The sequence below is a fragment of the Pleurodeles waltl genome, chromosome 10 (genome assembly GCF_031143425.1).
Source record: "Pleurodeles waltl isolate 20211129_DDA chromosome 10, aPleWal1.hap1.20221129, whole genome shotgun sequence".
Classification (NCBI taxonomy): Eukaryota; Metazoa; Chordata; class Amphibia; order Caudata; family Salamandridae; genus Pleurodeles; species Pleurodeles waltl.
Genome location: NC_090449.1, coordinates 194627781 through 194640961, shown reverse-complemented (window position 1 = coordinate 194640961; position 13181 = coordinate 194627781).

Below are 13181 nucleotides of genomic sequence, written 5' to 3'. Positions count from 1 at the left end.
TCACTTTAGTCCACCACCTGTGTTGCTGGATCCACGCCAGTCACCTGGAGAGGGGATCCAAGACTCTGGTCGTCGCTGCAGAGAGGTGCCTGCTGAAGCAGGGAAGTGACTACGTCACTCTACCGGAAATTCTTTTCGGTTCTTCTGGTGGAGGCTAAAGACAGGCAGTCCTCGGATGATGCACGACCTGGAAACTGTTGCATTTTCTGGCAGGAGCTAAAGATACAATGTTGCAGAAGTCATCTTAGCTTCTTTATTGCAGTTTTATAGAGTTCCTGGAACGGTCAGCGGCTGTTCTATCAGAAGAAGATGAAATATAGGATGCAGTGGATTCCTGCTGAAGTCTTGCAATCTGAATCTGAAGAAACACTCAGAGGAGAGACCCTAAATAGCCCTGAGAGGGGGATTGGTCACCTAACCAGGTAAGCACCTATGACTAGGGGTCTCTGACGTCACCTGCTAGCACTGGCCACTCAGATGCTCCCAAAGTGCCCCACCACCTTGGAATCCAAGATGGCAAAACCCAGGGACACTCTGGAGGAGCTCAAGGCACCTATCCTGGGGTGGTGATGGACAGGAGAGTGGTCACTCCCCTTTCCTTTGTCCAGTTTTTTGCCAGAGCCAGGACTGGTGGTCCCTGAACCGGTGCAGACTTGATTATGCAAGGAGGGTACCATTTGTGCCCTTCAAAGCCTTTCCAGAGGTTCTGGGAGGATACCCCTCCCATGCCTGTAATACCTATTTCCAAAGGAAGATGCTTTGTTCTGCCTTCCTTGGATTGAGCTGCTCAAGCCCCAGGGGGGCTGGGGCTACCTGGAAAACCTCAGAAGGCTGGTATGGCAGTACTGGGTGTCCACCGTGGAGCCCCCAGAGTGCATGGGGTTGTGCAACCAATACTGGAATGAGTAATGGTGTTAGACACCTTACATGGTCAGATTCGGAGTTACCATTGTGAAGCTGTACATAGGTATTGACCTATGTCCAGTGCACACTGCCTGACATATAGATGGCTTATAAGTGACCTGGTGCAGTAAAAATGGCTGTAAAATAGTGCATGCACTATTTCACACAGGCTGCAATAGCAGTCCTGTAGGAGCCTTTGAATGGGTTCCCTATTGGTGGCAGAAGTAATGCTACAGCCCATAGGGATCCCCTGGAACCCCAATGCCCCAGATACCTAGGTACTAAATACTAGGAATTTATAAGGGGGGACCAGTATGCAAATTTGGAGTGAAATACTGAGTTACCATTATGTAAGGACAAATTTGGAACCAGAGAGAGCAAAAGCACTTAGGTCCTGGTTAGCAGGATCCCAATGACACAGTCAAGCCAAGCATACTGACAAAAACAGTGAAACATACTGACAAGTAGGACACAAACCATAAGCACTGGGGTCCTGAATAGCAGAATCCCAGAGACACAGTCAAAGCACTCTGACAAACAGGCCAAAATGGGGGTAATCATGCTAGAAAGAGGCTACTTTCTCACAACCTAAGCCAGGACCTCAGTGGTATGTCCAAACAAAACAGTTTTTGCATCCAGAATGATATTAGACTTACAAAGTCGGTCTAGCAATACAAATACTTTATGCCAGAATTGTGGAATAAAGCCACATGTAGCAAACATATGAACCGTATCAGCATTGGGTGTATCACAACGATCTTGATCTGGAATAATTGTCGCAGAGATAGTCCAGTATTCCGGGAAAAAGCCTGCAAGGTTCCATAAGGAAGAGCCTACTACTGCAGAGAGCTGAAACATGAACGCAGCTAGGTAGTAATCCCACAGAATCTGGAGTGCATACCCCACTCCCTACGTGTGAGTTGAAGGTGGCAAATGGCGCACCAGGGTCTTTTTTAAGCCCAAATAAGTTTTTGCCAGCTGCATTCAGCTTTATGAACTAAACTGTCTGTTAAATACAAAGGAATGGACCTAAATAGATATAAGTAGTGTGGCAACACCATTGTCTTAATGATTTTACATCTCTCAGTCTGACTGAGATGCAGTCTGTCCCTTTTTCTGAACAAAGATAAGGTTTCCATATATAGTGCGTCATAATTCAGGGATACCACAGTATCCATGTTGAATGAAATATTGATGCCTAGATATGTAGCCAAGGTTACATAGCGAGGATCATTATTATCGAATTCCTTATTAATAGTAACCTGTGTTTTGTCAATGTTTAACTTGTAGCCCAAAACCTGACCAAACCCCATAGCCTCTATTGTTGGCAGTGCCATTGCTAGGTATAACGTGAGCACAGCAATATCACTGGTGATTTTCAATATTCTCAAGTTTCTGTGCCATTGTCTGCAATTTGTTATCATGCCATTTCATTTCATTTCATCTTTAATACCCTGTGTGGGCATCACCAGGCTAGCTGATTTACTCTCTATTTCATTAAGTTCACCATGGAAGATATCCATATTTTTGGACAATTTCTTGCTTCTTCATATGGGAGGTCTTCAAGGCCAATGAATCCTTCTTATATTCATCTTTATGCAATAGAAGTGAAAAATATATAGCTGTCAGGATGTGAGTGTCTTCAATGATATTTATTGGTCAGTCAGATCACACTGGCATGATCCTAGATAGGGCGATCGATGGCTGGTCCCACACGGAGGGGTTTATAGATACCATGTTACCCATTGGTTATACCAGCTGAGGTGCCAGAAGGTACCTTTCTTATAGTTTTATTTGTGGGGGTCAGTGTTACCCCAGGTGGGTCCCAGAGCCTATCGTCAAGTGAGATACTATTTTTATCAGAAGACTTAGGGAAACGCTCCGTGGAAGGAAATTTGTAGCTCCCTGCAGTTTCCAGAACATTCCAAAACAAAAATGTGAGGAAAATGTGTTTTTGAGTCAAAGTTTGAGGAGTGAAAGGGATTCTGGGCAAAACAACCTGGTGAAAGCTATGCAAGTTACCCCATTCTGGATTCCCCTAGCTGTCTAGTTTTCAGTAATATACAGGTGTACTAGTTTTACCTAGGTGCCAGCTGAACTAGGGCCCAGAATCCGCAGCTACTTACTTTGCAAAAAGAAGATCAGTTTTGAGTGGAAAAAGGTGATGTATCCATGTTGCATTTTGGGCAGTTTCCTGTTGTGGCCACTAGGCGTACTCACGCAAGTAAGACACCATTGTTATCAGAAAACACAGAGGAGCATTGACTAGCAGAATATTTGTTATTACCATTTGGATTTCACTGCATGTGTTCCTTCCATATACAAGCTAGTGAGTGAGAACATTTGGAAAAATATGCTCTAAATCATATGCTCCGACCAGTACCACAAATTCAGAGATGCAAAAATAACCACTGCTTCTAAATTGCAAATATTGTGCCAATTTCATAAATACATAGGTTATCTTGATACCTATTTTTCACTCTACATATTTCACCATTTGAATTGGTCTATACTTGGGACACAATGAAAAACCATTGCACGGTGCAGCTCAGTTGTGGAGAAACTACAAACCCTATACTTCCCACAACCAAAAGGGTCTAGCAAATGTAACAGTACATTGCTTTTGTAAAGCAGTCATCGTAACAAAATGTTTCTAATGAAAATTTTGTCGTAAATTGCCGTTTTTTTCTACTTATTTTCAATATTTCTTTATTTCAACTCTTTTGTCCTCATTACGAGTTTGGCGGATGGGATTACTCTGTCACAAACATGATGGATATCCCATCCACCGTATTACAAGTTCCATTATACCCTATGGAACCTGTAATATGTGGACCGAATATCCGTTACGATTGTGACGGAGTAATCCCCTCTGCCAAACTCGTAATGAGGCCCCTAGGGTCTCATTATGAGGTTGGCTGGCTGACTTTTAACACACCTGCCCCATGGAGAGGAAAACGCTGCAGAAGTGGCGGTCTCTCCCCAGGCTGATTTCAACGTTTACACTGGGCTCCGACGGTCAGCCCATTGGAAACAGTGCAACAGCATTGGCCTCGGCTCCTCATGCTCCACGCTGTCTGCCGTAACACTCGGTGTGCATTCCAAGGGTGGTGGCCAGGAGGGCCTCCAGCACTAGCTTCCTGCAAGCCTTTTCATGGCAGGGTCCCATGTTCCTGGTGGTGGCAGCTGTCCCCTGGTGGTCTGACCACCAGGGTTGTAATTTGGAGATAATTGGTGGTAATTTGGCAGTCAGACCACCAGGTATGCAGCGCTCTAACCAACACCAGGAGTCTGGTGGTCTGAAGACAGCCAGACTCATAATGAGGCCCTTAGTTTCTTTGAGAAAACCTTGAGGGATCTACATGTATGTCCCCTTACTAAATTCAGAATGTGTCCACTTTTCAGAAATATATAGCTCAAATAGTTTTTGTGTTCTGCTCTGCATATTCCCGAAAGCCAGGAAGATGGTGACTTTAGTACAGCAAACTGTTCATTGATGCCATTTTTATGAAAAAACACACACTTTCACCCAGAGCACTCCCCCCAAAACAATCTCAATATTTGCTGTATTGTGGCTATTTTCACAGTCCCCTCCAGAGGAATCGACAAACTCTGGGTACCTTTAGAATCCCCAAGATATTGGGAAAAAAAGGACACAAAGTTGGCATGGATATCTTATGTGGATAAAAAGTCAAGACCTAAGCACAAGCTACGTCAAATAGCTGTAAAGGGGCTTAGCACTTATGTCCAGCCCCTAAGTGTTAAGGTACATTTTTTTAGTGGGCCCAACGGGGTCCCTGTAGCCAGTCCATGTACATCAGGGTCACCTTAAACTTTTAACTTTGACCCAATCTCACATGACCAGGTAGCTCCGGTTGGGGATTCATGCTTTTAAGCACTACATTTCAGTTTATGCTTTAAAAGTTCATAGCTCAAGTTCTACTTTTTGCATTTTTGTTGTTTTGATCATTTTGTTCATTAAATTATGTTCTTCTAACCAGATGTGGTATCTTTTTGCGTGGTGTTTTTACTGCTTTACTGTTTGAAGTGTTGCACAGATACTTAACACATTTCCTCTTAAGTTAAGCCTGACTGCTCTGTGCCAAACTACCAGAGGGTGAGTACAGCTTAATTTAGGGTGTGCTTGACTTACCCTGACTGGGATTGTGCTTCCTGCTTGGACATGGCGCATACCTCTGCCAACCAGAAACCCAATTTCTAACATTGGCAAACAGCAGTGAGGATAGGACTTGTGTTTGCGCATGTTGTACACTACTATTCTCCATCTAAAGACCATTATGAGTTTCTAAATTCTTCCCTAGTTCTCGGTTGTCTGTTTTTCCCCTTTTATAAATATAAGTGCCTTCACTTCCTTTCTGTACCATGGGTATGGATTCCTGCAACTTTGACACCCTTACCAGAGTTGAGCTGCGGAAACTCCCCAAGCAGAAGGGAATAAATACAGGCAAAAATGCTACCAAACTGCATCTCTAGGTAGCCTCAAGTTCTTTTGAGGAAGTGTGGATATGGCAGGCCACCTTAGAGAAGAATGAGGTGGATGACAATGAGGGGTATGGAGCACTATTAAGACCTCGATCCTGGTCTTGACTCCCAGGAGTGCCCAACTCAAATCCAGTGGATGACATGAATGCTCCTGGTACTCAGGATGGAGTAGGGAACAGTGTATCTACCAGAGGTCTGTCCCAACAGGAGCTGGAGGACAGGAGGAAGGAAAATAAGCTAAAATGGGAGCTGGAGCTATCAAAATCGAGGATAGAGTAAAAAAAGATGGCACATGAGCTTAACCTAAAGGAGCTGGTAATTCATGCCAAACAGGTGGAGGCCAGCAGAAATGGTGGCAGCATACCTACATTGCCTACAAGAGAAAAGAGGGTCTGCATACCAAATGATTTGGTGCCCAATCATGTAGTTGGAGATGACATTGGAAAACAGTTCTCAACTTTTGGCATGGTTCTAATGGTGCACAGGGTTCCTGAGGAGTACTGGGATGCTGGGTGCAGTACATTCTCACAGCTTGTCCTAATGCTAGAGATAGTAGACCAGACACAGTACACTCCCATGAACACAATTCTTGCCAAGAAATTTGGATTGACCCCTGAAAAGTGTAGGTAGACATTCATGGGTACTACAAACTTTCCACACGGACCTGGGTGGATTTCCTACAAACTTATAGCAAGGTAGTGAAAGACTGAGTGAGGGGCAGCAAGGTAGAAGGTTTTACAGGGCTGAACAACCTAATTTTGAGAAAGCAGATGAATGATACTTGTCTTACAGATCTGTGTCAGCACCAGGTTGATAGCAAGCTGACTGACCCCAGGAAACTTGCTGAGGAGGAAACCTCTGGGTCAGCACCAGTATCCTAGAAGGCATTTGGGGGGACTCCCAAAAGGGTGGTCAGGGCTCCTACCAGAAGAAGGAGGGGAGATAAAAAAGAAGGAGTCCTTGAAAGGCCCCCAAAACAACTCTCAAGAGAAAGGGGCCCATTCCCAATCTGGCCACCAGAAAAAGTGCTTCCCTTATGAAAGTTAGAACAAGACTCCCAAGTACTATGAGCTTTAAGAGGGTGATGCTAAGTGTCCTAAGAAGGCATAGCCTCCCACTGGAGGAAAGGTACCAGGGGTGGAGAGCACAGTGCTTGGGGTGGTGTTTGTGCCAGTCATTGGGGGGAGTCAGCAAGGTTACCCAAGTGTCCTTGGATGATGTGAAGATGGTGCCTAAAGCTCAAAAACCTTCCAATACTGAAAAGTATAGACAATGGGTCACCATCACTGGGCAAGGTGTTGAGCCTCTGAGGGACACAGGAGTCAACATCACTATGGTAAGGAGTCAGTTGGTGGCCTTAGAGCAGATTTTGACCAATACATTCCACCAGGTTGTAGTAGCTGACAACTGCGAGGGTCACTACCCAGTGGCCCTTGTTCCATTTCAGTGGGGGATCTCAGGCCTTCTGAAAGTCACTGTGAGTCCTGCCATACCTGTTGACTGTTTGTTAGGGAATGATCTTGATCACACTACCTGAAAGGAAGTGGAGCTTAAGTCATACCTGGAATAGTTGGGAGTATATTTGTGCAACCACTAGGTCAATGTCTTCCCTCCAAGGGAGTCAAAGCAGTGCAGAGTGTGGGAAAATGGTCCAGATCATTGCCAAGAAAGAGAAGGGAAAGGGACAATAGGAAACCAGCCCAGAAATGTCTTCCAGCAGAGGTAGATGAAGTGCCAGAGGAGGTTCCACTGGAACCCACTGAAGAGGGCCCTGTCTCCCTTGTTGACCTGCCTGAATGTCCTGGATTGCAAGAAGAAGACTCACCAGGGGGAGGTCTGGAAAGTACAGAAAGAGTGCCCATCTCTGGAGGGCATAAGGTAACAAGCCGAGGCCCAGGCAGCTGGTGATGCCTCGGGAGTCACCACATTTATTAGAAGGAGGACCTCCTATTCAATGATCCTAAGGCACCTGCGTATGGGCAACAAGGGCCCTGGTGGTCCCCCAGAGCTACAGGGCCTTCTTACTGGTATCCTCAGATGTTGTCTCTAGGACTTTCTTAACCTGCCAGGCCATTCAGAAGACAGGACAGAAGCTGAAAGCCCTCTTGAATTGCTTACCCGTCCTTTCCACTTCCTTTGAAAGGGTGGACACTGATATTGTTGTTCCCATTGATCTCCAGATAGCCTCTGCCAAAAGTTTTATCCTGGTTCTGGTGCATTATTGCACAAGGAACATAGAGGATATCCCTCTGAGGACTGTAACTGCATCTGCAGTAGCAAAGGCCATAATGAGGATTTTTACCAGAGTGGGTTACCCCAAATAAGTGATGTCTGACAGGGTCACCAACTTAATGTCTGCTTATATGCAGTCAATGTGGAAGGAGTGTGGAGTTACCGTTATTTTTTTCGCACCCTACCATCCACAAACCAAGGCATTCAACAAGACCATCAAGTGCATGATCACAGGCCTTCTAGATCCCAAGAGTTGTTAGTGGGATGCCCCCTTAGCTTCCACAAAGGTGCCACAGAAGGTAGCTGGTTTTAGACCCTTTGAACTGATGTATGAGATACCCTTTAATGGATTTCTCAGCCTGGTTAGGGAGGAATGGGAGCAAGCTCCCACAAAACCTCACCAGGATGTGGTTAGCTACAGGCTAGACCTCAGGAGCCAGATGGTCAAGTTTTAGAAGCAAGCTTCTGAAAACTTGAAGGCAAGTTAGGAGGCACTGAAACAGTGGTACAACCAGACAGGTACCCCTTTGGAATTTCAGCCCGACAGAAAGTGTGGGTGATAGGGACAGTGGAGCCCATGGCCCTCCTAGACATTGGACTGGGCATTATGAGATGGTTGAGAAGAAGGGGAGGATAACCTACATGGTGGATCTCAAGACTCCCAAATACCCCCTAAGGGTCCTCCAAATCAACAGCCTCAAACCCCAATTTGAGAGCTCAGAGATCACTATTCTGTTGGTTTCATATGGTCAAGAGGAAGAGGAGAGTGAACCTCTACCTGAACGTCTAGACTCCATAGAGAAGAATAAGTCAGTAGAAGGTGAAACCCTCTACCCTACTCAGACTTCAGCAGATGGACTGTCACCAATTGCTGGGACAGTTCTCCTCTCTGTTTTCACTCACTCCTGAGGTTACAAATCTGTGTACCCATGATATTGGCAAAGAAGATAGCCCCCCTGTCAAAAACAAAATGCACAGGCTGTCAGACAAAGTGATGATCAGCATCAAGGAGGATTTCTCCAAGATGGAGTTAAGGTGATTGAGCCTTCCAGTAGCCTCTGGTCCAGCGCTGTCTTGCTGGTATCAAACGTTGCCCATCAGATGCTATCCCAGAATTTACGTTCTGTGTGGATTACAGGGGCTTAACTCAGTCACCAAGACTGATGCTTGTCCCATTCCCTAGGCCGATGAACTGATTGAAAGGTTAGGGGCTACCCAGTACCTGAGTACTTTTGATCTGACTTCATGGTACTTTCAGATTACCCTAACTAAAGGAGTCAAGGAGAGGTCAGACACTGGACGAGCTCTGTTTTGCTGATACCAAACGTATCCCACAGGATGCTATCCCAGAATTTAGGTTCTGTGTGGATTACAGGGGCTTAACTCAGTCACCAACACTGATGCTCGTCCCATTCTCTAGGCTTATGAACTGGTTGAAAGGTTAGGGACTGTGCAGTTCCTGAGTATTTTTGATCTGACTTCATGGTACTTTCAGATTACCCTAACTAAAGGAGCCAAGGAGAGGTCAGTCTTCTACACTCCAGAGGGCCACTATCAATTCAAAGTGATGTCCTTTGGAAATCAGAATACCCATGACAAGTTCCAGTGGATGGTGATCCTAGTCTTGGCCGGTATTGAGACCTTTAGTGCTGCTTACTAGGATGACATAGCTGTCTTCAGTAGCAAATGAAAGGACCACCTATTTCACTTGCAGGTTGTGCTTCAGGCTCTATGCAATGGAGGCCTAACTATCTAGGCCAGTAAGTATTAGATAGGACGAGGGTCTAGGGGCACCTGGTGGGCAGGGGTAAGGTGCAGATCCTCTAGGCCAAGATATAGACTATCATGGCCTGGGAGCCCCCAAAATTTAAATTGAGGTGAGAGACTTCGTGGGCCTCACAGGATATTAGAGGAGATTTGTCAAGGGTTATGGAACCATTGTTGTCCCCTTGACCGAAATGACTTTTAAAAAGCAGCCCATAAAGGTGACTTGGACAGAGGCATGCCAGAAAGCATTTGACTCCCTAAAACAAGCAATATGCATAGCCCCTGAGCTCAAGGCCCATGACCTTTCCAGGGAATTCATTGTACAAACTGATGCTTAAGAGGATGGTTTAGGGGCATTTCTTTAACAGCTTAATGAATAGGGCCAAGACCAACCTGTACCATTCATCTCTAGAAGATGATTTCCCTGGGAACAGAGGTGGAGTGCTATTGGAAGGGAAGCCTTTGGAGTTGTCTGAGCACTGAAGAAGTTGAAACCATATGGGACTCACTCCCGGATTCAGACAGACCACAGGCCTCTTAGGTGAATAATGCAAATGAGGGGTGAGAATACAAAATTGTTGAGGTGGTCCATGGATTTTACGGTGGAACACAGACCTGGGACAAATGACACCAGTGCTAATAGTCTCTCTAGGTTCTTCTACCTTAGTGATAAGAACTCCCACGAGGTTGGGTATTTCTCCTCACTTTCAGCTGGGATGGACATGTGTTAGACCTGTCATCTTTAGGGCTGTCTTTCTCCCCAAACTTTTGTGCCCGCTTGAATCCAATTTTGCTGAATTTGTTTTTGTTGGTCTTAGGACTCTACCAGTGCTAACCAGCGCTAATGTCCTTTCTCCTTCAATCATGGTTTGATTAGTATATCCTTAAGTTGCATATTTAATTTACTTTAAAGTTCCTAGTAATGTGTACTACATATGCCCAGGGCCTATAAATTAAATGGTACCAGTGGGCCTGCAGCATTGCCTGTGCCACCCACTGCAGTTGCACTTTAAAACATGTCTCAGGCCTGTGATTGTAGCCTGAATGCAGTGTTATGCTGTCATTCCCAATTAGCATGTAAAACCCCTTGCCAAGTCTTAAACTCTCCTTTTGTTACTTATAGGACATCCCTAAGGTAGGCCTTATGGCACCCATAGAGGAGGTTTCTGCATAAATAAAAAGCAGGACACATTGTCAAGCACCAACCTGTTCTTCCCACGGGGCACAATGCTGACCCAAGTTGCTTGTTCCCAATTCCGCTTAGACGTTGCATGCTACCCACTTACTTGTATGTGATTGGCATGGGAATGTTCCGGGGAAAAGGGGATGGATGAGAGAGAGAGAGAGAGAAACACAGATTTTGTCTGGCAAGATCAGGATGGCTAGCAGTGGTCTACGAAGAGCAGATGAATTTAAAACATTAGTCAAAAAATACTTTTCATGTAACCAATATTCTAAAACTACTCTTTGCCAATTCCCACAAACTAGGAGTACCTGTCAGGGTCCCCTTTCCTGCTTTTGATTGCTCTCCCCTCTCTCTAGGGATCTCCAAGAAACAGTATGGAGTACGCAACCAGGTACAGTCTACATGCATTCCCACCTTGTTCCAAAGTCAATGTGGCCCCACTGGAAGACCTAGCTAAAGTGTTCGAGAAATTCAGTGTATGTCTTGCTTTTTGGGTCTTGATGAGACTTTCTAAAACACAGTCAAACTCATAATAGTAGACATGTAACAGGCAATCAAGAACGAAAATCAATTCTTAAGTATTTAGATTTCTCAGATATTCAGAGATTATGCAGCATAGGGTATTAGTATCGAAAAAACACAGTTCAATGTTTTAACTACACTGACAGTATAGGGTCAATATACTAAAACTCACTTTTGTGTGTAATTGGTGTTCTCACTGTTGCATCACAGTGACAGTTGAACATGGAAATAACAGACCTTTGACTCACGTTTTGAAACTAGTGTGTCCCAAGCACTGAGGCACTCATTACGACCGTCCGCTGAAGCCAATCGGTCAGAAAACTGCCAGTGCAGTGATCTGACAGCGAGGGCTAATATGAGTTTCCAGCTGGGTCGGCAGGCACAAACAGAGTTTCTGCCCACTGGCCCAGCAGGAAACAGCCCACAACATTGATGCCGGCTCATAATAGAGCATGCAGCAATGTTACGGTGCATCGGGTGCAGCAGCATCCATCGCGCTTTTCACTGTCTACCAAGCAGGCAGTGAAAAATGTGATGGGGCTGGCCATGGGGGCCCCTGCACTGCCCACATCAAGTGCATGGGCAGTGCAGGGGCCCCTATGGGGTCCTGAGCACCTCGTCTCCGCCAGCTTTTACATGGCAATGCAACCACCATGTAAAAGCCGGCGGAGAGGGGACTCGTAATCCCCAGAGCAGTGCTGTTTGCAGCACTGCCCTGGTGGATTGAGACCGCCGGCTCCCAGACATAATGAGGGGATGAGTGTTCTTTATCAAAGGCAATGATTAGTATCACAGAAATGCTACATAAAACTCAATATAAAAAACATGTTCACAGTACATCTTTAAAATAACAATTGTCCAACATGAGCTCAAATCTGTACTGTCTTTGCAAGCTAACAACAATGAATGTTATTATTCGGCAGATGGCAAGTATTCAAGTAATCACGGACACAGATAACATGCCCTTCAAGTGCGCACTGCCTGTCTGAACATCCGGCAATCAACTATCAAAGGTAACCAGTAAGAAGCCTTTCAAGGGCATGCAGAATGTTACCAACTGTTATGAGGCTAATCTTTTTGATCTCTTTTTTCTAGGATCAGCATCAGCAATGCAGGGCTGTGGAATTGACGATCCAGGAACAAGACGGAGGATCAGAGATTCCCACTCTACATCTGAAGACCTCTGACAGCAAGCAATCACCACAAGACTGGTGTGGCTTTAAATACCTGCTGCACCTGGCCACACCCAGTCTGAGTCACCTGGCTACATCCAGTCTGAGTCATGAGGGTGCTGTACCTGGCCACACCCAGTCTCAGTCATGAGGATGCCACAAGCTCAACCAACAAGGCAATAAGATGAGACGTGCCCAGATTCCTACACAAGTTCCAGAAACAAGCATTTGCTCAAGTAAACATTTCTCAAAGGCAACAACAATCATTGGCCCTTGCAAAGGCAGGTGATTTGCTTAAGGGCACACTTTACTAAACTCCAGATGTGGGTTCTGGAGCATATTCGGGTTTGCAGGCCTGACACATGTACTTTTAAGTTCTACATGTCCTAGTAATAAAAATCTCTTAAGTGTGATCTTCACTACTGTGAGACCTCCCCCTCACATAGGATAACATTGGAGATTACTCACTACATTTAATAAACTGTAATTCCTAGTTGAGAAGGAGTAGATATGTAGGCCCGTATTTATACTTTTTTTAGCGCCGCATTTGCGCCGCTTTCTGACGCAAAACGGCGCAAACCTACAAAATACAATGGTATTTTGCAAGTTTGCGCCGTTTTTTGCGTCAAAAAACGACGCAAATGCGGCGCAAAAAAAGTATAAATACGGCCCGTAATGTTTAGTACTTATGGAGCTGTAATAATAAATCCTCTTTATTGGTAAAGTCAGATTTATTGTTGCAATTTTGAAAATGTCACTTTTAGAAAGTTGGTATTTTCTTACTCTTAGCCCTGTGTCCCTGCAGCCTGTATCCATTACATGTTTGAGGTAGGTGACAGTTGGGCTTTGTGAATTCCTTCTAGACAGCCACATACTAATGGAGCTGAAGTGTGACT